The 26474-nt window shown below is 49.9% G+C and overlaps 1 protein-coding gene across 2 annotated transcripts in view; it reads right to left on the bottom strand.

Annotated features, from left to right (window-relative positions):
* The window catches only part of ctnnbip1 (catenin, beta interacting protein 1), a 112678-nt gene extending 86544 nt beyond the window's left edge, over positions 1–26134 (bottom strand). Inside the window, exons 1-2 of one of the 2 annotated variants that reach the window (XM_038821264.1) lie at positions 26013–26126; positions 18455–18594 (exon numbers count right to left, since the gene is read on the bottom strand). The gene's annotated coding sequence lies outside the window, so the exon portion shown is untranslated. Of the gene's footprint in view, positions 1–18454; positions 18595–26012 lie in introns of both variants that reach the window. The other variant, XM_038821265.1, reaches the window with a different exon arrangement.
* Positions 26135–26474: the final 340 nt, after the last annotated feature.

Genomic DNA, 26474 nt, shown 5'->3' with positions numbered 1-26474 from the left:
TGCGTTACTGTTTAATTCAGCTAACATTTTTAATAATTTTCCAACCCAGGCTGAATAATGGGCCATGGCAATAAAATTCAAAAATTGGTTCTCAATCGTAACATTTACAGCGCAGGAGGCCTTTCGGCCCATCAAGTCTGCACCTGCCCTTGGAAGGAGCAGCCTACTTAGGCCCACATTTCCCCCCGATCCCCGCAACCCCACCTAACCTTTTTTTCTTCTAAGGGATCAGTTGATAAATTCATTGTAATACAGAATAGGCCATTCCCAATCACGGATGCTCCAGTTTCAAACTCCCTAAATTAGCTCATCTCAGCTGGGGTAATGGTGGGTGTTCTACATTTGATATCGGTGCTGCTGGACTGGGACACACAGATCATCAAAATACAGATCAATCAGAATTCCCGCAGTTCTTTACAGTCTAGTGATTCCTGTTGGCGAGTGAATGCATATGGAGGCCTGACAGAGACAGAGCAGGTTTTACTGTGATGCACACCACGATGGAGCAGCAAAGCAACAACACACAACCCAGGCTTTACATGGCATTTTTACTTCTGCAACTCTCCCACTTCTGTTTCATTCCAAACTTGGACTCCTACTTTGCAATGTGCTCTTGCTCATCTAGCGACTTTGGAGTTTTTAATAACCAAGGCTGACAACACCACAGAAAGAAGCCATTTGGTCCATCGTGTCTGCATCAGCTGAAACCCCCTCCCCAGAGTAACCCCACTTTCCAGCGTTTGGATCTGTAGCTCTGCAGGTTACAGCGCTTCAGGTGAAAATCCAGTCACCTTTTCAATGAGTTCAGGGTTTCTGCTTCTACAACCGGTTCAGGCAGCGAGTTCCCAACATCCCACATCCCTCTGGGTGAAAAAACCTTTCCTTATCCCCCGCTAAACCTTCTACCCATCTATGCTCTCTCGGCACTGGCCTTCCATCTAAAGTTAATAGACTCTTCCCATTCACTCTATCCAGGCCCTCTCAATTTTGTATATCTCAATCAAATCTCCCATCAGCCTCCTCTGTCCCAAGGAGAACAACCCCAGCCGAACCAATCTTTCCTCATAGCTTCAATTTTCCAGTCCCGGCAACATCCTCGTCAATCTCCCCTGAACCCTCCATTTACGATTGCGGACCAGACCCCAACAGTGGCCAGGATCCCAGACAGAAACCCCAATATTTTATTTCATTTGTAAGACTGTGAATAAAGGACACTTCACTCCAAGACTGATTCCACGAACAAATAGGGATATGGTATTTTAAAACAAACTTTATTACTAATGCAGTATTACTAACTTTATCATAAAGAAAATAGCTGACAATTACCAGTTAAACAATGATTACCAATGACAATGAAACATAAAATCCCCACTGCTATCTTTTATCTCCACTCAAGCAAAACCCATCTCAGGTCAAAATCCACTCAGCCAACCCAGGGGTACTTGCTGTAAAGAGATGCCTCAGATAAACCGCTTTGAATAAGAGCGATCCTTCAGGAACCAGCTTGCCAGTGACAAACTATTGTTTAACCTGCCAGCCTTTTCAGAAACCGCTGTTCTGTTCACAGGCAAAAATCTTTTTAACTAAACCGCTTTGAGAGAAACTGCTCGTCTATTCAGACAGATCAAAACTGAACTCAAAAACTCAACACCCAACTGCTTCAGCCTCCGGCTCCTCCCATTACAGCATCTTACTAAGGCTAAACACAAAGTCTTGAATTATCTACTCCCCAGGGAACCTTCTTCATATAAATAAAATTCCATTAGCCCAACTTTTATGATGGTTTAGTTATCCCTTGTAGCCAACGTGTCTGTCTTTTAAACCAGGACTTTTAAAAAAGATTACATCTGAAATTCCTACATTCATCTCACTTCCCCAATACAATTACATCCTATCTGTAATTAGCTAACCAGAGCTGCACACATTACTTAAGTTGTGGCCTAAATAATGTTTTATATAGTTCCAGCATAACCTCCCTGCCCTTATATTCTATACCTCAGCTAATAAATGAAAGGATTCCATATGACATCTTATCCAACTTATCAACTTGCCCTGCTACCTTCAAGGGATCTGCGGACAATCACTCTCACTTCCTCTACAACTTTCAGGGTCCTTCCCGTTTATTGTGTAATCCTTTGCCTTGCTTGACTTCCCCAAATACATCACTCACACTTCCGAGTTGAATTCCTCCTGTTCAGTCCATTGATATCTTCCTACAGTCTGCAGCAATCCTCCTCGCTATCAACCACACAGACAATATCTGTGCCGTCTACAAACTTCTTGGATCATGCCTCCTACATTTACGTCCATGTACCACAAAAGGCAAGGGACCTAGAGCCCTGTGGAACCCCACTGATAACAGCCTTCCAGTCACAAAAATGTATTTACTGCCACTGAGCTAGCTTCGTATTCAGCTTGCCACATTCCCCTCAGCTTTTACGTTTTTTAACCAGTCTGCCACGCGCAGCCTTGTCGAAGGCCATTTAGGATCATATCACTGCAGGAGTTCCTCAGGGTCTTTTCCAGGCCCAACCATCTTTAGCTGCTTTATCAATGATCTCCCTTCCATCATAAAGTCAGAAGTGGGGATGTTTGCGGATGACTGCACAATGTTCAGCACCATTCGCGACGCCTCAGATAATGAAGCAGTCCATGCCCAAATGCAGCAAGACCTGGACAATATCCAGGCTTGGGCTGACAAATGGAAACTTCCATTGGCACCGCAAAAGTGCCAAGCAATGACCATCTCCTACAAGAGAGGATCTATCCATCGCCCCTTGACATTCAATGGCATTACCATTCCTAAATCCCCCACAATCAATATCCTGGGGGGGTACCATTGATAAGAAAATGAACTGGACTAGCCACGTTAATACTGTGGCTACCCGGCAAGGTGAAAGGCTGGGCATCCTACTGCAAGTAACTCTCCTCCTGACACCCCCGCCCCCAGCGTGTTCACCATCTAATACTCTCCACTTGCCCGGATGTCTGCAGCTCCAGCAGCACTCGAGAAGCTCCACACCATCCAGGACAAAGCAGCCGCTTGTTTGCTCCAAACATTCAAACCCTCCACCACCGATGCACAGTGGCAGCTGTGTGTACCATCTACAAGATGCACCGCAATAACTCACCAAGGTTCCTCAGACAGCACCTTCCAAACCCATGACCACTACCATCTAGAAGGACAAGAGCAGCAGATACCTGGGAACCCCACCACCTGGAGGTTCCCCACCAAATCACTCACCACCCTGACTTGGAAATATATCTCCGTTCCTTCATTGTCGCTGGGTCAAAATTCTGGAACTTGCTCCCTAACTGCACTATGGGTGCACCTACACCTCAGGGACTGCAGCGGTTCAAGAAGGCAACTCACCATTACCTTCTGAAGGGCAACGAGGAATTGGCAATCAATGCTGGCCTAACCAGCGATGCCCACATCCCGTAAATGAATTTTAAAAAACATTTATTGCACTAATCATATCAATACACCTGTTGCTTCCTCAAAATATTCAATCAAATTATCCAGACCGACCTTCCCTTAACAAATCCATTCTGACTGTCTTTGATTAATCCATGCCTTTCTAATTGTTAGTTTATCTGGTCCCTCCGAATTGATTCCAATAATTTTCCGACTACCAAGGTTAGACTGACTGGCCTGTAATTATTCAGTCTATCCCACATTCCTTTTTTAACCAGGTGAAAAACCTTAGCAGACCTCCAATCGTCCTTGTCGGATCCGGGCCACAAACTTCCTCCAAACTTTACCGGCTCTGCCTTCTTTTTGGCTCGGGTTGTTGCCTGACATGCCTCGTTCGTTGTGGTGGTGTTGGAGGAGGGTGTGGGGCTTGCCCTGCCACAATCAAGAGTGTATACTGACAGACAGAACAAACAAGCCTGCATTTACATAGAGCCTTCCTTGCCTCAAGTGCTTCAACCTTGTTTTGGAGGCAAAAACAGAAGCCAATCTGCATGCAGCAAGGTCCCACAAACAGCAATGAGGTAAACTTGCAAGTAAGCTTTTTCAGTGATGTTGGTCAAATGATGGTCTTAAATAGGACACTGGAAGAACTCACCTGTTCTCCTTTAAGTAGTACTATGGGATTTTATATCTACCTGAACAGGCAGGTGAAATCTTGAATGAATGTCTCAGTTGAAAGATTGCTTGATTTAACGTGCATACCGTGCACTAATAAAGCAAACCTACAGCGTTAACAAATTATCATAGCACCCAAATCATAATGGAATTACAGAATTTTCAAACAAGCGTCTGCGCTAGTTTATGTGAATCCAATTAGTCACATTCCTCAGCTCTTTTCACATAGCCACTTAACTCTTTCCCTTTCGATTTTGTGTCTCAGCACGGGTCACATCGGCTGTGTGTCACCAAGGGGCTAACTACAAAACCAAAGCATCAGCTCCCATTCTGGTGGGTGAAGACAATGAACGCTCAGTGTAGAACTGAACCATACACACAGCAGTGCAGTCCAGCTTTGATTCCCAGTTGGTGTTGAGCTGGCTGACTGGCAACTGAGTCCATGACAATCAACTCAGAGCCAATGATGGGTGGGACAGTGAGCAGGGGATTAAATCACCCAGAGCTCCTGTTAGTGGTCATTATATACTGCATTCTTCACGGCACCGAGGTCCCAGGTTCGATCCCGGCTCTGGGCCACTGTCTGTGTGGAGTTTGCACATTCTCCCCGTGTTTGCGTGGGTTTCGCCCCCACAATCCAAAGATGTGCAGGGTAGGCGGATTGGCAACACTAAACTGCCCCTTAATTGGGAAAAATGAATTGGGTACTTTAAATTTATTTATTTTAAAAATAATATACTGTATTCAAACGTCGAGTGGATGAGACATGGCTACGATACTTTCCATCTCCAAAAGGAATGCTGACACTTACTAACAAGCCTTGTAAAGAGATTGCCATTTGAGTAAAGTGGCAGAGCTCCTGCAGACCCACACGACAGCGGGTCAGGAGAGGAGGGGAGAAAATGTAGGTGCTGCGGGGGGCAGGATCCAACAAATGTGTTAGTGCATTCCCGTTGTTATAAGGATATTAATTCTAGCTGAAAATAGGTATAGAAAATTACACCTCAATTAAGCAAAACTCTGATGGTGCATGACAACATTAGCAAAAGAGTTTAAAATAATGCACAAAGGCTAGCTTTCAGTATTATGTTGCATTTTGAAATGTCTGGTGCTCTGGGAGAGACAAGCAGCTGCAAGCTCAATTGACACCACTCTAGGGGACCAAAACAGAATCATTACCTATTTCAAGGGCAGGAGATGCATCAACCTGTGGAGTTAGGAAATGTGCACAGAACATGCTGTTGGGTCGATGTGATTTAGAGATCAAGACACTTTCCATGGTGTGCTGCTCTGAAGTGATGGTTTTGAACTTGAGAAAATATGAAGTGCATGGCCAGACGAAAAAACCTTTAGAGGAAAGAAAATTGTAATGGAAATCTAATAAGATGAATCTCTGAAAATCAGTGAGGTTTATAAGGGTATGACAAAATCTGTCAAATTAACCGTGCTCACAAAGCTCCTCTCATAAAGACATGAATAACAATGGTGTGTAAATCGTTCAGTGATAAACACAAGCAAATACAGTCGAGACAAAATTAAGCATCTTTGCTCACTGCTTTTAACTGTGGATGTTAGACCAGTATTAACTTTTCATAAAGTACCAGGGAAGAGTGACACAGACCTGGTGTGCTTATATTTGCCATACCTCTCACTATAGACCTCAATCTGGTGCTGGGATAGGATTAGCTGGCTTCAGTAATCAATGGGAACGGGTAGCGCAGACAATCTCACTCCTCCAGTCTTAACATAAATGTCAGGCAAAGAACAGAAGGACATATTTGTGCCAATAAATCCTTATCCAACAAACAGCTGAGATCATGGATGGAATAGGGAAATAAAGCATTTTTAAAATAATGTTAATGTTGTCGCGTACAAATGTGTTCACGTTTATTGGGGGTGGAAGCTGGGAGCGTTTTAAACTTCCTGAGCAGTGAAAAATCTGGTCGGCGCCTCCTCGAACCATTTGCTCACACAATTCAATGTTTAGAGGTTTGTGTAAATAGGCAGCAGACTGTTTAAGCATGCCAGTGGAATCCTATGCTAGTTGTAGGAACCGGACTGCAATCTTAATAGTGATATTGGTTATACGAACAAGTGCATGTCAGTTCCATATTTTCCAGGCATTGGGAGACCTAACCACCAACCTTTGAAGGAACCACTGGAGACTGCTAACAATAAACCTAACATGGATTGACGATTGGCTGTCAGACAGAAGGCAGAGAGTTGGGATAAAAGGTTCTTTTTCGGAATGGCAACCGGTGACAAGTGGTGTCCCGCAGGGTTCAGTGTTGAGGCCACAGCTGTTCTCTTTATATATTAACGATCTAGATGACGGGACTGGGGTCCAAGAAGTGGCTGATGAAATTCAACGTGGGCAAGTGCAAGGTCTTGCACTTTGGAAAAAAGAATAGAGGCATGGACTATTTTCTAAACGGTGACAAAATTCATAATGCTAAAGTGCAAAGGGACTTGGGAGTCCTAGTCCAGGATTCTCTAAAGGTAAACTTGCAGGTTGAGTCCGTAATTAAGAAAGCAAATGTAATGTTGTCATTTATCTCAAGAGGCTTGGAATATAAAAGCAGGGATGTACTTCTGAGGCTTTATAAAGCACTAGTTAGGCCCCATTTAGAATACTGTGAGCAATTGTGGGCCCCATACCTCAGGAAGGACATACTGGCACTGGAGCGGGTCCAGCGGAGATTCACACGGATGATCCCAGGAATGGTAGGCCTAACATACGATGAACGTCTGAGGATCGTGGGATTATATTCATTGGAGTTTAGGAGGTTGAGGGGAGATATAATAGAAACGTACAAGATAATGAATGGCTTGGATAGGATGGACGTAGGGAAGTTGTTTCCATTAGCAGGGGAGACTAGGACGCGGGGGCACAGCCTTAGAATAAAAGGGAGTCACTTTAGAACAGAGATGAGGAGAAATTTCTTCAGCCAGAGAGTGGTAGGTCTGTGGAATTCATTGCCACAGAGGGCGGTGGAGGCCGGGACGTTGAGTGTCTTTAAGACAGAAATTGATAAATTCTTGATTTCTCGAGGAATTAAGGGCTATGGGGAGAGAGCGGGTAAATGGAGTTGAAATCAACCATGATTGAATGGTGGAGTGGACTCGATGGGCCAAATGGCCTTACTTCCACTCCTATGTCTTATGGTCTAATTTATCCATTTGCCAACTAAAGACTGGTGGTAACATTTCATGGAGCTCAAGCATGAAAATGGTTTAAGTGAGTAGCTCCTGTAGAAGTGGTTATCAGGTTTGTTTTGCACACACAAGGACCCTGGTTTGAAGCTTAAAATGGTTCAAGCCATCTGACCATCCCTGATGCACTGTCCCATCTGGGCTGGAACCGAAAGATCTCCCACTATATCTTTTCTTGTTTCACAGGTTTCTTCGGGAAATAGACCTTCTGCAGCTACAAGAGCAGAAAACATTCCTGCTTTTTACAGGCCATGTGGAGGAAATTCCCGATTCAATTTTCGTTCCTCTGCAGGCCAACACCCAAGCTTGGCAGCTCCCCCATGCAGCAGGATGGTTATTGGGACGTCTGCAAACCGTTCCCTTCTACTCCAAGTCTCAGATCGGTTCAGTGGCAGCTTTCATCTGAGTCAGAAGAACATGGCTTTAAACTCCTCCTCACAACGTGGCTCACCTTCTGTGCAAATCAGGGAGTGCTGTACTGCTGGCAGGGTTTTTCAGATGGGTTGTTACACCCAGACCTGCCTGCCTCATTGGAAGACATAAAATATCCCATGCCACTGTTCCAAGAAGTCTTACAACACCAGGTTAAAGTCCAACAGGTTTATTTCAGTAAATTTGCAGATGATACGAAGATTGGTGGAGTTGTGGATAGTGAGGAGGGCTGTTGTCGGCTTCAAAGAGACATAGATAGAATGCAGAGCTGGGCTGAGAAGTGGCAGATGGAGTTTAACCCTGACAAGTGTGAGGTTGTCCATTTTGGAAGGACAAATATGAATGCGGAATACAGGGTTAACGGTAGGGTTCTTGGCAATGTGGAGGAGCAGAGAGATCTTGGGGTATATGTTCATAGATCTTTGAAAGTTGCCACTCAAGTGGATAGAGCTGTGAAGAAGGCCTATGGTGTGCTAGCATTCATTAGCAGAGGGATTGAATTTAAGAGCCGTGAGGTGATGATGCAGCTGTACAAAACCTTGGTCAGGCCACATTTGGAGTTCTGGTCACCTCATTTTAGGAAGGATGTGGAAGCTTTGGAAAAGGTGCAAAGGAGATTTACCAGGATGTTGCCTGGAATGGAGAGTCGGTCATACGAGGAACGGTTGAGGGTGCTAGGCCTTTTCTCATTAGAACGGAGAAGGATGAGGGGCGACTTGATAGAGTGATGATTAGGGGACTAGATAGAGTAGACAGTCAGAGTCTTTTTCCCCGGGTGGAACACACCATTACAAGGGGACATAAATTTAAGATAAATGGTGGAAGATATAGAGGGGATGTCAGAGGTAGGTTCTTTACCCAGAGAGTAGTGGGGGCATGGAATGCACTGCCTGTGGAAGTAGTTGAGTCGGAAACGTTAGGGACCTTCAAGCGGCTATTGGATAGGTACATGGATTAGGGTAGAATAATGGAGTGTAGGTTAACTTCTTAAGGGCAGCACGGTAGCATTGTGGATAGCACAATTGCTTCACAGCTCCAGGGTCCCAAGTTCGATTTCGACTTGGGTCACTGTCTGTGCGGAGTCTGCACATCCTCCACGTATGTGCGTGGGTTTCCTCCGGGTACTCCGGTTTCCTCCCACAGTCCAAAGATGTGCAGGTTGGGTGGATTGGCCAGGATAAATTGTCCAAAATTCTATGATTAACCTAGGACAAAAGTTCGGCGCAACATCGTGGGCCGAAGGGCCCGTTCTGTGCTGTATTTCTCTATCTCTATCACTAGCTTTCGGAGCACTGCTCCTTCCTCAGGTGAATCACCCGAGTGCTCACCCCAGTCCAACACCGGCATCTCCACATCATGACTATTCTAAGAGGAACCGGAGATTTCTTCGAAGATGATGAACTCAAATTAGTCCAAGGAGAAGGGAGTTTCCCTGCCACTATCAAATCCTTTACTCACCAATTCTATCTCCTGAATATATCAACTTCTTGCTGGGATACACTTCCATGGTTAGGTCATCCAAGAGGCCCCCAAGAACACGTGGACCTTCAAACTGAAAGCCAGAAAGTGATCAAACATTGGGCGGTAATACCCCAGCACAATTCCATCTTCAGCCAACTTCCATAGGAGATATCATGAATCCTGCCCAGTGAGACATTAAGTTTCAATGGCAAAGTACCCTATTGCCATGTTTTAAGGCAGGGGTGGGAAAACTTTTCCGTGCAAGGGCCACATTCAGAAATTCACAATTTTAAAGGGCCGCATAGTATATTAAGTAAAATAATTACTTCACCCGGTTATGATTCTGGGCGCCTCATATAGAACATAGAACAGTACAGCACAGAACAGGCCCTTCGGCCCTCGACGTTGTGCCGAGCAATGATCACCCTACTCAAGTCAACGTATACACCCTATACCAGTAAGTAACCCAACAGCCCCCCCCCCACTCCCCCCCATTAACCTTAAAAAAAAATAATTAAAAACATTTTTTTAAAAATTAAAAAAAATTTTTTTTTTTTTTTAAATGACTTGGTGGGCCGCATAAAGACCTTTGGCGGGCCGCATGCGGCCCGCGGGCCGTAGTTTGCCCACCCCTGTTTTAAGGCATTTGTCTCAGTCTTTTGCCGCTCATTGAGGTGAAGCATATAATTACTGAGAATAGAACAATCCAACTTTGGACAGCAGTTGTCAGTATTGAGAACTCCCATCTTAGATCTAGCATAGACCTAAGTGTACAATAAACTCCTCCCTACTTTTTAAAATTTGTTCTCTGGATGTAAGCGTTGCTAGCTCGGCCAGCATTTGTTGCCATCCCTAATTGCCCTTGAACTGAGTGGATTGCTGGGCCATTTCAGTGGGGGGCAGTTAAGAATCGACTGCATTGCTGTGGGGGTCTGGAGTCACATGTAGGCCAGACTGGGTAAGGACAGCAAATGTCCTTGCAGAAGGACATTAGTGAACCAGATGGGTGTTTATGACAATCGACAATGGTTTCATGGTCACTGTTAGACTTAATTCCAGATTTTTATTGAATTCAAATTTCACCATCAGCCATGTTGGGATTCGAACCAGGGACCCCAGAGTACTACCCTGGGTCTCTGGATTACTAGTCCAATTACAATACCACTATGGCACCCATTCTTGTAACGCCTCTTTTACAAGTTAAAAGAATAGGCCCTATTCCTTGTATGATGGAATATTAGGTCAACGATGACAAATTCTCAACCGTCGACGACCCTTCCTCTCGATAAATGTATCTTTCGATGAGCAATCCAATGGCATCTCAAAGAGCCTACAAGCTAACCCACTTAGAAACAACCATAGTCCAGGGTATTTTTCACAATCCAAATGGAAATAGTATAAAGGTTTCACTTCCACAGAATTCGGATGACAAAGTTATTTTCCAATGTATGAAGTGTAAATATGACTTTCCCTCTTTCCGCTGTCAAAGAATTCATAGCTTCTCGTGTACATGACACATTTTTCAATGGGCGAGCGGTGCCAACATTTACATGAGTCAGTTATTGATTTTCCTTGAGGCTTACAGTCTCCTTGCCCATATGTATATCAATACTTCATCCAACACGCTGGTGGGGATAGAGGTCATATTTCATCTCCCTGCTAACAACAAATTCTATCCACTTTAGCGTATGACTCTTTTTTGCAGTGCACACGATGTGCTTGTCCCTCCATCTAGGGGTGTTCATTTTAATCTAACTGACTAATCGTTTAAACCTTACCGTTCTTTAAATGCATTTGCCACTTTTTCTGATGGAAGTGCAAAATGAGATGACTAATAAAATCTGTGCAGGAAACAGAGCCATATGGTATTTTGTATTGACAGCTGTATGCTAAGTAACTACATCATAAATTTGTGGTGGCTTTAACATGCATTTAAATAGATACTTAACTGTAAAAGGAAACAATCAAGAGTTGTACCATTATAATCTAAATAGTCAGGAAAATTTCAGATAGGAGATTAAGAAGGCATCAACATACTTTTGTGTTCATTAGATGGGTACGGCTGCTATATGAGGCCCCGATGGCGTGCGTGGCCACGAATAGGAGGAGGTCGGAGTACTTCTGGCTTTACCGAGGGACCAGGCAGGGTTGCCCCCTGTCCCCCTTGTTGTTTGCACTGGCAATCGAGCCGCTGGCGATGGCGTTGAGAGATTCAGAGAGGTGGAGAGGCTTGGTGCGAGGTGGAGAGGAACATACGGTGTCGTTGTATGCCGATGACCTGTTACTGTATGTGGCGGACCCGGTGGGAGGGATGCCGGGGGTGATAGAGCTGCTAGCTGAGTTTGGGACCTTTTCAGGTTATAAATTAAATTTAGGCAAGAGCGAGGTGTTTGTGGTGCACCCTGGAGACCAGGAGGAAGGAATTGGTAGGCTCCCGCTTAGGCGGGCAGGGGAGAGTTTTAGGTACCTGGGGGTGCAGGTGGCCAGGGACTGGGGGACTCTTCACAAGCATAACTTCACCAGACTTGTAGATCAGATGGAGGAGGAGTTTAAGAGGTGGGACATGCTGCCATTGTCGTTGGCGGGGAAGGTACAGTCCGTCAAAATGACGGTGCTTCCGAGGTTCTAGTTCCTCTTTCAGTGCCTGCCCATATTTATCCCCAGGGCCTTCTTTAGGAGAGTGACTAGCAGTATTTTGAGCTTTGTGTGGGCACATGGGACTCCGAGAGTGAAGAGGGTGTTCCTGGAGCGAGGAAGGGATAGAGGCGGGCTGGCGCTGCCCAACCTTCTGGGGTACTATTGGGCAGCCAATGTGTCAATGGTGCGTAAATGGGTGATGGAGGGGGGAGGGGCGGCGTGGAAAAGAATGGAGATGGCGTCATGTAGAGGTACGAGTCTGGGTGCCATGGCAACGGCACCGTTGCCGCTCTTCTCTAAGAGGTTTACCACGAGCCCGGTGGTGGCGGCGACCCTAAGAATTTGGGGACAGTGGAGACGGCATCGGGGGAAAACAGGGGGCTTGATGGAGGCTCCACTGGGTGGCAACCATCGGTTCATCCCGGGGAACACGGATGGTGGATTTAGGGGGGGGCAAAGGGCGGGCATCAGCAAATTGAGGGACCTGTTTATTGGCGGGAGGTTTGCGGGCCTGGGGGAACTGGAGGATAAATTTGGCCTTCCCCAGGGGAACATGTTCAGATACCTGCAGGTAAAGGCGTTTGCTAGGCGACAGGTAGAGGGATTCCCTTTGCTGCCCTCGCAGGGGACGATGGACAGAGTACTTTCGGGGTGTGGGTCGGAGAGGGGAAGGTGTCTGACATCTATAAGGTAATGCAGGAGGTGGAGGAGTCGTCAGTGGAGGAGCTGAAGGCTAAATGGGAGGAGGAACTCGGGGAGCAGATAGAGGACGGGACTTGGGTGGATGTCTTGGAGAGAGTTTATTCTTTCTCCTCATGTGCGAGGCTTAGTCTTATCCAATTTAAGGTGCTGCACCGGGCCCACATGTCCGGGACCAGGATGAGTAGGTTCTTCGGGGGTGAGGATAGGTGCACCAGATGTTCGGGGAGTCCTGCGAACCACGCCCATATGTTCTGGGCATGCCCAGCACTGGAAGAATTCTGGAAGGGGGTGGCGGAGACGGTGTCGAGGGTGGTTGGATCCAGGGTCAAACCAGGGTGGGGACTCGCGATCTTTGGAGTTGCGGTAGAGCCGGGAGTGCAGGAGGCGAAAGAGGCCGGTGTCCTGGCCTTTGCGTCCCTAGTAGCCCGTCGAAGGATTCTGTTACAATGGAAGGATGCAAGGCCCCCAAGCGTGGAGACCTGGATCAGTGACATGGCGGGGTTTATAAAATTGGAAAAGGTCAAATTTGCCCTGAGAGGATCAATACAAGGGTTCTATAAACGATGGCAGCCTTTTCTGGACTTCCTGGCTCAGAGATAGGTAACTTGGCCAATAGCAGCAGCAACCCGGGGGGGGGGGCACTATTGTAGTGTCTATTCTGTAACTTTATAGTGTGTTAATTTGCGTTGTTGTTAAAATACTGTGTTGTTCATGGAGGTGGGGCGAATGTATATGATTGTTAATATTATTGTTATTTTTGGTATTTTACTAAGGTGTGTCAATGTTGTATAAAATCAAAATTTTTCAATAAAAATTATTTTTAAAAAAAACATACTTTTGTGGACTAACAACTATAGAAACCCTACCAGTCCTCTTTTGAGTCTCATTATTGAATCATATAATTTACAGTGCAGAAGGAGGCCATTCAGCCCATCGAGTCTGCACCGGCTCTTGGAAAGAGCACCCTACCCAAGGTCAACAACTCCACCCTATCCCCATAACCCAGTAACCCCACCCAACATTAAGGGCAATTTTGGACTCTAAGGGCAATTTATCGTGGCCAATCCACCTAACCTGCACATCTTTGGACTGTGGGAGGAAACCGGAGCACCCGGAGGAAACCCACGCACACACGGGGAGGATGTGCAGACTCCGCACAGACAGTGACCCAAGCCGGAATCGAACCTGGGACCCTGGAGCTGTGAAGCGATTGTGCTATCCACAATGCTACCGTGCTGCCCGTAGGTTCTTTAGGTTCAGGGGGCTTGCGTTGTTTGCCCTATATACTCCTGCACCCAAAGCTGTGCCCACCATAACCGAGTTGCTACTTCATTCACAATTCCTTCTGAACTAAATAAAATAAAATGGCATGAGTGGAATGGAACTGGTTTGATATTGTGAGTTGTCTATGCTATTCAGCACAGACTTCATAATGTTTCAAAATATTATATAGCGTGTTTAGGAACACACAAATACGCACTGTGCTCAGACCAATATTTACACCAACCAACATCACTAGATCAAATTATCTGGTTATTATCTCATTGTTGGTTGCGGAATCTTGCCATGTGCAAATTTGCTGCCATGTTTCTTCCATTACAGGAGCGACTACACTTCAAAAGTATTTCAATGGCTCGAATATAGACTGGATCGCCCTGTAGTTGCAGCAGTTTTAATATGTTAGCAAGGGCAAAAGAAGTGATGTTTTAATAACTGCAAGTTGTCATCTTCATTATTGCATTCTAATTGTGATATTAAAATTTTATTAATGCGCTGAGACTGAAGATTTTTCTTTTGAGAAAAAGCTGGGTGTGCAATAATTAGAGCATTGGCCGCCACATGAAATTTTGAACAAAATAATTGCTTCTCATCCCAACTCAGACACCTTGCATAATTCATTAAAACTATGCTTGTGGCACAAATCCATAATAAACTCAAGATTTATGCTCTGAATATTTATGAGAAGCCATGTTAGAAACAGCCACTGCAGTGGGGGAGATTAGTGACTTTCAAACTTTTGTGTGGGAGACGTTTTGTGAAGACTGATATGTTCCCAGATCTCTCTCACAAATATTGACACACTCCCACAGACCCCCTGCCTAATTTCTGAAAGACTGTCACATCTTCCCAAATGGAGCAGTCATATCTTTGAAGAAAATGTTTTAGTAGACAGCGAGAAAAGTATTGTTCAGCAAGTCAATGCACCGCATCACTAAGATCGGAGGACCTCAACATACTAAAAACCTTGGAGATGAAATTTTCATGACATTTTACAGGTGCAAAAAGCACCAATTTTAGGGGATTGGATTTGTTTATTGTCACATGTACCGAGGTACAGTGAAAAGTATTGTTCTGCATACAGACCAGACAGATCATTCCATACATATAAAAAAAACACAGGGCACACATCGATACACAATACAAATACACAGACTCAGGCATCAGGTGAAGCATACAGGAGTGCAGTGCTACACACTAGAGAAGATATGTGAAGAGATCAGATCAGTCCATAGCAGGGTCGTTTAGGAGTCTGGTAACAGAGGGGAAGAAGCTGTTTTTGAATCTGTTAGTACATGTTCTCAGACTTTTGTATCTCCCGCCTGATGGAAGAAGTTGGGAGAGTGAATAAGGTGGGTGGGAGGTGTCTTTGATTATGCTGCCCGCTTTCCTAAGGCAGCGGGAGGTATAGACAGAGCCAATGGATGGGAGGCCGGTGCGTGTGATGGACTGGGTGCTGTGCCCTGGGACCCAAGGCTTAAATACACCATTGGGTTGGGCCATTATTCAGCAATCTGCAACAGTCCCCTGAAACGGTATTAAGTCACTTCTTAATGAGCAACATGACACATTATTCTTCCCAGAAATTGGATTTCTCTGCATAGAGGAAGCCTTGATTAGGTTTTCGGTATGTAGATTTTGCCCAGCCAGTGGTCTGCATCAAAAAGATGAATAACTTTCACACTTCCTTCCAAGTCCACAGTGCTTCCAGAACCCACATCCCCAGCAGCTGGCCTCAATTTCATATTCCATCGGGCAAGCTGCTTGTGGAGGTGGAGAGATCTCTGGCTGCTTGCCCTGATAGTTTAGATCAAGTTTAGATCAAGTCCAAGGGCCAAATTTGTGCAATCCTTGGGCCTCCACCCTGGGGCTGTTTAGCACAGGGCTAAATCGCTGGCTTTGAAAGCAGACCCAGCAGCACGGTTCGATTCCCATAACAGCCTCCCCGAACAGGCGCCGGAATGTTGGGACTAGGGGCTTGTCACAGTAACTTCATTTGAAGCCTACTCGTGACAATAAGCAATTTTCATTCATTTAATTTCATTCTTGCTTACGGATCATTCCCTGTGTTCATTTGCCGCTTTAAAATGACCTTAAAGAATTCCCAGGGCAACAACCTTTCCTATTTCCTCCAAGACTTTAGGGGGATAAAAGGCTTTTCTGTGAGCGGCGACAGTTACAAGTATGGGCATTAGGTCAGCTGTAGCTTAAAACTATTCAGGGAGACAGACCCAGGTTCGATCCAGGTCCTGGGTCACTGTCCGTGTGGAGTTTGTACATTCTCCGTGTCTGCATGGGTGCCACCTCCACAACCCAAAGATGTGCAGGGTAGGTGGATTGGGCACGCTAAATTGCCCCTTAATTGGGAAAAAAATATAATTCGGTACTCTAACTTTATATTAAAAAATGGCAGCCAATTTGTGCATGGCAAGTTCCCAGTTTGTGAATGATCAACATTTGTTTTTAGTTATGTTGATTTTTTTTTTGTTAAATAATCTTTATTGTCACAAATAGACTTACATTAACATTGCAATGAAGTTACTGTGAAAGCCCCTAGTCGCCACACTCCGTCGCCTGTTCGGGTACAAGGAGGGAGAATTCAGAATGTCCAATTCACCTAACAAGCACATCTTTCGGGACTTGTGGGAGGAAACCAGAGCACCCGGGGGAAACCCACGCAGACACGGGGAGAACTTGCAGATTCCGTACAGACAGTGACCCAAGCCAAGAATCAAACCTGGGGCCCTCGTGCTGTGAAGCAACAGTGCTAATCACTGTGCTACCGTGCAGCCCAGGGATAAACAAAGTGAGATAACGTCCCTGCTCTTTTTTCTAAACAGTGCCGTGACTTTTTTCTAAACAGTAGGGTCCTTGACTCCCACCAGAGAGAGCAGACCTTGGTTTAACTCTCTAAAGTCAGCACTGTCAGCTCAAGTACCTGGAGTGGGACTTTAACCCACATCTTCTGACATTTCTTTTGGGAGCCATGCCTGAGGCCAATAAAGTTCAAAAGTCAAACAATATTGAACCACTAAATATCATTTTACTAATGTTAATTTATATTATTATTCAATCACTAGAACAGGGGTGGGCAAACTTTTCCGTGCAAGGGCCACATTCAGAAATTCACACTTTTAAAGGGCCGCATAGTATATTAAGTAAAATAATTACTTCATCCGGTTATAATTCTGGGCGCCTCATATAGAACATAGAACAGTACAGCACACAACAGGCCCTTCGGCCCTCGATGTTGTGCCGAGCAATGATCACCCTACTCAAGTCAACGTATCCACCCTATACCAGTAAGTAACCCAACAGTTTCCCCCCCCCCCCCCCCCATTAACCTTTAAAAAAAAATTTTTTTTTAAATAAAAAGTTTTTTTTTACATTTTTTTTAATGACTTGGTGGGCCGCATAAAGACCTTTGGCGGGCCGCATGCGGCCCGCGGGCCGTAGTTTGCCCACCCCTGCACTAGAACATCTAAAAGAAAGATTTTTAAAATCCTTCTCGTGTTAAGTATGATACCAGTGGCAGAGCAGGTTTGCTCCGAGGAATTGCAGCGTCAGGGCAGCTAATCTCAGCTGAAAAATAAATGGAAAGCTCAGTGTTGCCAAGGTGCAAGTCCCAACCCGCTGCGGCAGGCTTCTGGAATGGGCGCAAGTGTAGAATCAGGAAGGAAGCAGCTCAAAGGAACAATTCGGAGAAGGACCCATTCACTTCCCGTTGAAAGGCAAGTCTCTACTGGGCTAACATATGACTTATCTCATCAAGTCTGAAAAAACAGTCAAAATCAAGTCGCATACTGTCCCACTTGTTGTGGAACCAACCCCAGACCAGAAACAAGCTAAACTCTACAATATTGCTACTCAGGCCAGTTTTGTAGGACTTCTTCCTAAAGTGATTTGACAATAAAAATCTGTCATTATAAGATTAGAATGTTTTATTAATCTTTTGTGCATCTAATTATAGGATGCTACTATTAGTAAATAATGAACAAATTAACGGGAGCGAAAAGTTCAAATTCACATGGTGTGCTTTAAGGTCCGGGGTATTCACTTAATGCAGCCTAATTTTTACCCGACACTTTCAATCATTTGGGGTAGACACCAGGGGTGTAAGTGTTTCTGCACACAACAGTTAATAGTTTCTACTTAAAGATGACTTCATAACAACATTAGGTGAGAGTAGGAACCTGTATCCTCGCAATCCCTGTTAACATTCTTTGCAAGGTTTACATACTGATAAAGCAAAAACTTGAGTTGATATGGCACCTTTCACAATCCAGAGAACTTCAGAGCCACTGAACCAATGTTAAAGTGTAGTCCCTGTTTATACAAACACAACAATCATTTTGTACGCAGCAAAGTCCCCCCCACAAAAAAAAAGAAAAGACGACAAATGGCTTAATTTGTTTTGGTCAGAACTGGTTAAGAGGTCCAAGTTGACAAAGGATTATGGCCATTTGCGATTGGGAACTCAATGTTCCTGATGTCATATCCTCAACAAAACTGACATTTTTAAGAGGCAGGAAAAAGATGATTGGCAAGTTAGCAAAACTATTTATAGCCATATCCATTAAGAAAAATTCAAAGATTGAAATCATATAGCACAAAAGGAGACCATTTTGATCATCTTACCTGTGCCAACACAATGGATAAGATAATAGACGAGCCCTGACAGTCAGAGATCATCTGGGTTTCTAAACCACGTGGACCAGAAGGTCCCAGATTCAATTTTTGTTCCCTGTTGAATTCAGCAGGACTAACCAAAGGGACATCTAAATTGAAAGGAGGGGAAAATTAGTCAGGGTTCCTGCTGCTCCTAACCCCAATGCACCACAAGACCAAAAGATACAGGAGCAGAATTAGGCCATTCGGCCCGTTGAGTCTGCTCCGACATTCAATTATGGCTGATATGTTTCTCATCCCCATTCCCCTGCCTTCTCCCCATAACCCCTTAGAACATAGAACAGTACAGCACAGAACAGGCCCTTCAGCCCTCAATGTTGTGCCGAGCCATGATCACCCTACTCAAACCCACGGATCCACCCTATACCTGTAACCCAACAACCCCCCCTTAACCTTACTTTTATTAGGACACTACGGGCAATTTAGCATGGCCAATCCACCTAACCCGCACATCTTTGGACTGTGGGAGGAAACCCACGCACACACGGGGAGGACGTGCAGACTCCACACAGACAGTTACCCAGCCGGGAATCGAACCTGGGACCCTGGAGCTGTGAAGCATTTATGCTAACCACCATGCTGCCCTGCTGCCCTTATTAATCAAGAACCTATCTATCTCTGTCTTAAAGACACTCAGTGACTTGGCCTCATCAGCCTTCTGCGGTAAAGAGTTCCACAGATTCGCCATCCACTGGCTGAAGAAATTCCTCATCTCTGTTTTAAAGGATCGTCCCTTCAGTCTGAGGCTGCACCCTCGGGTTCTAGTTTCTCCTACTAGTGGAAACATCCTCTCCATGTTCTCTCTGTCTGGGCCTTACTAGAAGTGCGCATAGGCCGACAACTGACATCAAGACCAAGCCTGGCTGGCGATGTTCAACATACTATTCTGTCTTGTGCATAAACAGTCATGGGTTCTGGTAATGACTGCTGCTCTTGATCAGGTTCAGCAGGTTAATTGCACAATCATTTAAAAATTCCACAAATTTCTTTCCCTTCTTCACACCACACTAACTGTGTCCAGCACCTTCTTGATGTTTTCTTAATGACACAGAGACATGAATCATCACCACTTATCTTGCTTTAGTCATCCAAGTGTGGAATTGTTGCCAGCTCTCCACTGCACCTTAAACCAGGAGCACAACTAGCTGGGAATATACTCCACTGGGTGATTAGAATCCCTCTGCCAAGGTAGGACCAGAGCAAAATGCATAAGCCGACCTCGGACCAACGCTATTCACTTGTGCCAGCTGGGTTAGGGACAGCCACTCATGAATTGGCCTCTTCAGGCACAACCAACGATGTTCAATTCAGAAGTGACATACACCCTGGCCGCAGTTAATCATCTCCCGAGACAGACGTGGAAGCCTAACTAACAGTACAGAAACAAGCCATTGAACCCAGCCAGTCAAATGATTCACCCCTCGCCAGGTTTTGAATCAGGGACCTTCTGTGCCTAGGTCAAAATAACCACAACACTACGGGAATGTGAAATTAGTCTAGTCACCCGACTGGGAACCGACAACAATTACTCCCAAAAGCAAGAGGGAGTCCTGGGCTTCAAGTTCATTGCCATCTGGTTGTTGCTCATGAACCTCACCCCCAGCCTTAATGCATTTCTCAGCCAGCTAGCATTACTTCTAATACTGTATAGAATATTCACATTTCCCTCAAGCTCAATTCTTAATGTGAAATGCATTCTTTGGTTCTTTAAATCACTAGCACCAATTCCAATAGAAGGCAGGAAGTTCGCTCAAAAGCATTGGCCCCTGCTATTTTATAATTAGCCAACAATGAGGAAGTATGTGGCCAATGAATCCCTCACTTCCATTGACAATTCAGTAGCTGCATCTCGGAGTCTGGGGAGAGGGGGGGTGCGTTGACAGGGGAATCATTGTTTACCATTCAAAAAAACTGTCAACTTAGCTCAGTTGATACATAGAAGATAGGAGCAGGAGGAGGAGGAGGCCTTTTGGCCCTTCGAGCCCGCTCCGCCATTCATCCCAATCATGGCTGATCATCCAACTCAATAGCCCAATCCTGCTTTCTCCTCACAGTCTTTGATCCCATTCTCCCCAAGTGCTACGTCCAGCCGCCTCTTGAATATATCCAATTTTTAGCATCAACTACTTCCTGTGGTAATGAATTCCACAGGCTCACCACTCTTGGCATGAAGAAATGTCTCCTCATCTCTGTCCGAATGGTTTACCCTGAATCCTCAGGCTGTGACCCCTGGTTCTGGACCCACCCAGTATTCACCTGTGGGATGAACGGGCAGCACGGTAGCATGGTGGTTAGCATAAATGCTTCACAGCTCCAGGGTCCCGGGTTCGATTCCCGGCTGGGTCACTGTCTGTGCGGAGTCTGCACGTCCTCCAAGTGTGCGCGTGGGTTTCCTCCGGGTGCTCCGGTTTCCTCCCACAGTCCAAAGATGTGCGGGTTAGGTGGATTGGCTATGCTAAATTGCCCTGAGTGTCCTAAAAAATAAGGTTAATGGGGGGGGGGGGTGCAGTTCTCGCCGGCCCGATACTCCACAAGTCTGGTGGTAGTGGCGGCTCTGAGGATCAGGGGGCAATGGAGGAGATATGAGGGTGGAGGGAGCATCGATTTGGACCCCGATTTATAATAACCACAGGTTTGTACTGGGTAGGCTAGATGGTGGGCTCGGAGTTGGTAGAGGGCAGGAATTGAATTGGAAGGATGGGGGATCTATTTATAGACGGGAGCTTTCCCAGCTTGAAGGATAAATTGCCAGCAGGGAATGGTTTTAGGTATTTGCAGGGATGAGACTTCCTGATACCAGCCTTTCCGCTGCTGCCGCCACGGGGGATACAGGATAGAGTAGTTTCCAGTACGGGGGGGGGGAGGAGAGGGGAAGGTATCGGATATTTACCAGGCGCTTTCGGAGGCAGAGGAAACCCCGGTGGAGGAGCTTAAGGGTAAGTGGGAGGACGAGCTAGGAGGAGAGATAGAGGCAGGTCTATGGGCAGATGCCCTAAGTAGGGTTAATACCTCCTCATCATGCGCCAGGCTGAGCCTGATACAATTTAAGGTAGCCCACTGGGCACACATGACAGCGTCTAGGATGAGTAAGTTCTTTGGGGTTGAGGATAGGTGTGCGAGGTGCACGGGAAGCCCAGCAAATCATGTCCACATGTTTTGGGCATGCCCGAAGCTTCGAGGGTTTTGCTAAGGCAATGTCCACGGTACTAAAACACGGGTGGTGCCGAGTCCGGAGGTGGTGATCTTTGGAGTGTCAGAAGATCCGGGAGTTCAGGGGGCGAAAGAGGCCGACGTCCTGGCCTTTGCCTCCCTAGTAGCCCGGAGACGGATCTTGTTAATGTGGAGGGACTCGAAGCCCCCGAGTGTAGAGACCTGGGTTAGTGACATGGCTGGGTTTCTCAGCCTCGAGAAAATAAAGTTTGCCTTAAGAGGGTCAATGTTATGGTTCTCCCGGAGGTGGCAGCTGTTCATCAACTTTCTCGGGGAAAATTAAACTGTCAGCAGATGCAGTATTCCGGGGCGGGGGGGGGGGGGGGGGGGGGGGAATTGTTGTTGTCTGGTTGAGGTGCGTGAAGATAGGGCTGGGGGGGGGGGGGGGGGGGGAGAAATGTTTATTTTACCATGTTGATGTTGTTGTTTATGTTACTGTTATAAAAATTTTCAAATACCTTAATAACATTTTTTTTTAAATATTAGAAGGACGTGGACGCTTTGGAGAGAGTGCAAAGGTGGCTCACCGGGATGTTGGCTGGTCTCGAGGGTGTTGGTTGAGGAGAGGTTGAATTCCAATAGATTGTTTTTGCTGGAAAGACGGAGGCTGAGGGGAGACCCGATAGAGGCCTACAAAATTACGAGAGGCATGGACAGGGTAGTCAGAGGCTTTTTCCAAGGCAGGAAGTGTCAATTACACGTGGTGGAAGCAGGCACATTAGCAACATTTAAGAGGCATAAGGGTGGGTACACGGAAAGGAAGGTAATAGAGGGATATGGACCGAGTAAGGACAAAAGTTTTTTTGTTCAGTTATGGAATCATATTCGGCACAGGCTTGGAGGACCAAAGGGCCTGTTCCTCTGCTGTACTTTTCTTTGTTTTGTTCTTTATTTTAGCTATTTTAATCGTATTCCTAAATTAATCTGCCAGTTTATTTTTAAATCTGATTTAAACCTCCGTACACCTGGGTAGAGGGTACGGTAAGGTGAGGGCAGGGGTGGTCAATGTTGCGCTGATTGAAAAAGCTGCCTAAACTATTTACAAGCACATTATTCATAGAATCCCTACAGTGTAGGAGGCCATTTGACCCACAGAGTATGCACCGACCCTCCGAAGGTTTACTCCATCAGGTCCATTCCCCTGCCCCATCCCCGTGACAACGTAACCTACCATACACATCTTTGGGCAGGAAGGGGCAATTTAGCATGGCCAGTGCACCAACCTTGCACATCTTTCGACTGAGAGAGGAAACCCACGGAGCATCCGGAGGAAACCCATGCAGACGCGGGGAGAATGTGCAAACTCCACACAGTCACCCAGGGCGGAATCGAGCACGGGTCCCAGGCGTCGCTAATGCTCCCCCCCACGTTCCTCACCAAACTGCATCAGGCCGAAGCTCTTAACCGCTACACAAAGCCGGATAGGGCAACTCCAAAGGCCGCAATGGAAGATCCCACGGCGCTATTCCCAGGGAGAGCAGCAGGGGATTCACCCGCCCCGGTGTCCTGGTGAATATTTACCATTAGATGGACATCCCGGAGACAGGTTACCCGGTCATTGGGGCATTGGGGCATGGCTGGTTGTGGGAGCTTGCTGTGCGAAAACTGGTTGCCATGTTTCCCCGGTACAAGTGACTAATCGGTTGTAACGGTACTTTGGGGATCCCCTGGGGATGGGAAAGGCGCTATGGAAATGCAAGCCTGTCTTTCAGCCTATTCCTGGTGGAAATTATTTAAAATTCTGCGAAGGGGAGGCCGACGGTATCCCGGGGCGGGGGGGGGGGGGGGGGGGGGGGGGGGAGAGGAAGATATCCAGGGGCTTGTGGGGGGGGGGGGGAGGATCCAGGGGCTTGGGGGGGGGGGGGGGGGGAGGATCCAGGGGCTTGGGGGGGGGGGAAGAATCCAGGGGCTTGGGGGGGGGGGGGGGGGGGGAAGAATCAGGGGCTGGGGGGGGAAGAATCCAGGGGCTGGGGGCGAATCCAGGGGCTGGGGGGGGGGGGGGTCCCAGGGATGGGATAGGGGGGGGGTCCGGGAATGGGATAGGGGGGGTCCCGGGGATGGGATATGGGGGGGGGGGTGTTCCAGGGATGGGGGGGGGGGGTCCCGGGGATGGGATAGGGGGGGTCCCGGGGATTGGGGGGGGGTCCGGGGATTGGGGGGGGGTCCCGGGGATGGGAGAGAATCCAGGGGCTGGGGGGGGGGGAAAGAGTCCAGGGGCTGGGGGGGTCCCAGAGATGGGATAGGGGGTGGTCCCGGGGATGGGGGGGAGGTGTCCCGGGGATGGGGGGGGGGGGTCCCAGGGATGGGGGGGGGGGGTCCCAGGGATGGGGGGGGGGGGGTCCCAGGATGGGGGGGGGGTGGAAATCCCGGGGCTGGGGGGCGGGGGGAAATCCCGGGGGTGGGGGGGGGGATCCCGAGGCTGTGGGGGGGGATCCCGAGGCTGTGGGGGGGGGGGGGGATCCAGGGGCTTGGGGGGGGGAGATCCCGGGGCTGAGGGGGGGGGGATCCAGGGGCTGGGGAGGGGGATCCCGAGGCGGGGGGGGGGGGGGGGAGATCCAGGGACTGGGGGGGGGGGAGATCCCAGGGCTGGGGGGGGGGGAGATCCCGGGGCTGGGGGGGGGGGAGATCCCGGGGCTGGGGGGGGGGGGGATCCCGGGGCTGAGGGGGGGGGGGAGATCCCGGGGCTGGGGGGGGGGGGGGAGATCCCGGGGCTGGGGGGGGGGGGGAGATCCCGGGGCTGGGGGGGGGGAGGAGATCCCGGGGCTGGGGGGGGGGAGGAGATCCCGGGGCTGGGGGGGGGGGGGATCCCAGGGCTGGGGGGGGGGGGGGAAGTCCCGGGGCTGGGGGGGGGGGATCCCGGGGCTGGGGGGGGGGGGATCCCGGGGCTGGGGGGGGGGGGGGGGATCCCGGGGCTGGGGGGGGGGGGATCACGGGGCTGGGGGGATCCCGGGGCTGGGGGGGATCCCGGGGCTGGGGGGGGATCCCGGGGCTGGGGGGAGAGATCCCGGGGCTTGGGGGGAGAGATCCCGGGGCTTGGGGGGGGGGGGGGAGATCCCGGGGGGGGGGAGATCCCGGCGCTGGGGGGGGGATCCCGGGGCTGGGGGGGGGGGATCCCGGGGCTGGGGGGGGGATCCCGGGGCTGGGGGGGGGGATCCCGGGGCTGGGGGGGGGATCCCGGGGCTGGGGGGGGGATCCCGGGGCTGGGGGGGGGGGGGGGGATCCCGGGGATGGGGGGGGGGGGGATCCCGGGGATGGGGGGGGGGGATCCCGGGGATGGGGGGGGGGGATCCCGGGGATGGGGGGATCCCGGGGATGGGGGGGGGGGGATCCCGGGGATGGGGGGGGATCCCGGGGATGGGGGGGGATCCCGGGGATTGGGTGGGGGGATCCCGGGGCTGGGGGATCCCGGGGATTGGGGGGGGGATCCCGGGGCTGGGGGGGGGGGGATCCCGGGGCTGGGGGGGGGGGATCCCGGGGCTGGGGGGGGGGGGATCCCGGGGCTGGGGGGGGGGGGGGGGATCCCGGGGCTGGGGGGGGGGGGATCCCGGGGCGGGGGGGGGGGGGGGATCCCGGGGGGGGGGGGGGGGGGGATCCCGGGGGGGGGGGGGGGGGGGGATCCCGGGGGGGGGGGGGGGGGGATCCCGGGGCTGGGGGGGGGGGGGATCCCGGGGCTGGGGGGGGGGGGGGGGATCCCGGGGCTGGGGGGGGGGGGGATCCCGGGGCTGGGAGGGATCCCGGGGCTGGGAGGGATCCCGGGGCTGGGGGGGGGGGGGATCCCGGGGCTGGGGGGGGGGGGGGGGGATCCCGGGGCTGGGGGGGGGGGGGGGGGATCCCGGGGCGGGGGGGGGGGGGGATCCCGGGGCTGGGGGGGGGGGGGGGGATCCCGGGGCTGGGGGGGGGGGGATCCCGGGGCTGGGGGGGGGGGGGATCCCGGGGCTGGGGGGGGGGGGGGATCCCGGGGCTGGGGGGGGGGGGGATCCCGGGGCTGGGGGGGGGGGGATCCCGGGGCTGAGGGATCCCGGGGATTGGGGGGGGGATCCCGGGGCTGGGGGGGGGGGGGATCCCGGGGCTGGGGGATCCCGGGGATTGGGGGGGGGATCCCGGGGCTGAGGGGGGGGGGATCCCGGGGCTGGGAGGGATCCCGGGGTTGGGGGGGGATCCCGGGGCGGTAATGCCGCCGCCGGCGGGGATCTGGGATTTTAGCGGCTATCCGGCTCCCGCCCAGACAAAGCTGGAACCGGCAACCGGCCCCGGCCCCGGCCCCGCCGCACACACCCCGCCCGCAGCGGCTCCTTACCTCCTGCGGCTCCCTCCTCCCGGCCCGCCGGCCCAGCGCTCTCCCTCCGCCGTCTGCTCGGCCTGAGATCCAGGCGGACTGAGGCCCGGCCGGCCCAGCGCACTGCACCACCGGGGGGGGGGGGGGCGAGCGGGGGGGGGGGGGGCGAGCGGGGGGGGAGGGGCGAAGGAGGAGGGGCGTGGGGGAGGGGCGAGGGGAGGGGGAGGGGCGAGAGGGGGGAGGGGAGGGGAGGGGCGAGGCGAGGGGGGAGGGGCATTTGGGGGCGGAGCGAGGGAGGGGGAGGGGTGAGAGAGGGGGAAGGGCGTGGTAGGGAGGGGCGAGCGAGGGGGAAGGGAGGGGGAGAGGGGGAAGGGAGGGGGAGGGGCGAAAGGAGGGGGAGGGGCGAGAGGGGGGAGGAGAGGGGAGGGGCGAGGCGAGGGGGGAGGGGCATTTGGGGGCGGAGCGAGGGAGGGGGAGGGGTGA

This window comes from Scyliorhinus canicula, chromosome 16, assembly GCF_902713615.1.
Source record: "Scyliorhinus canicula chromosome 16, sScyCan1.1, whole genome shotgun sequence".
In the NCBI taxonomy this organism is placed as follows: Eukaryota; Metazoa; Chordata; class Chondrichthyes; order Carcharhiniformes; family Scyliorhinidae; genus Scyliorhinus; species Scyliorhinus canicula.
The sequence above is the reverse complement of the archived record's forward strand: the minus strand, read 5'-3'. Positions and strand labels throughout refer to the sequence as shown.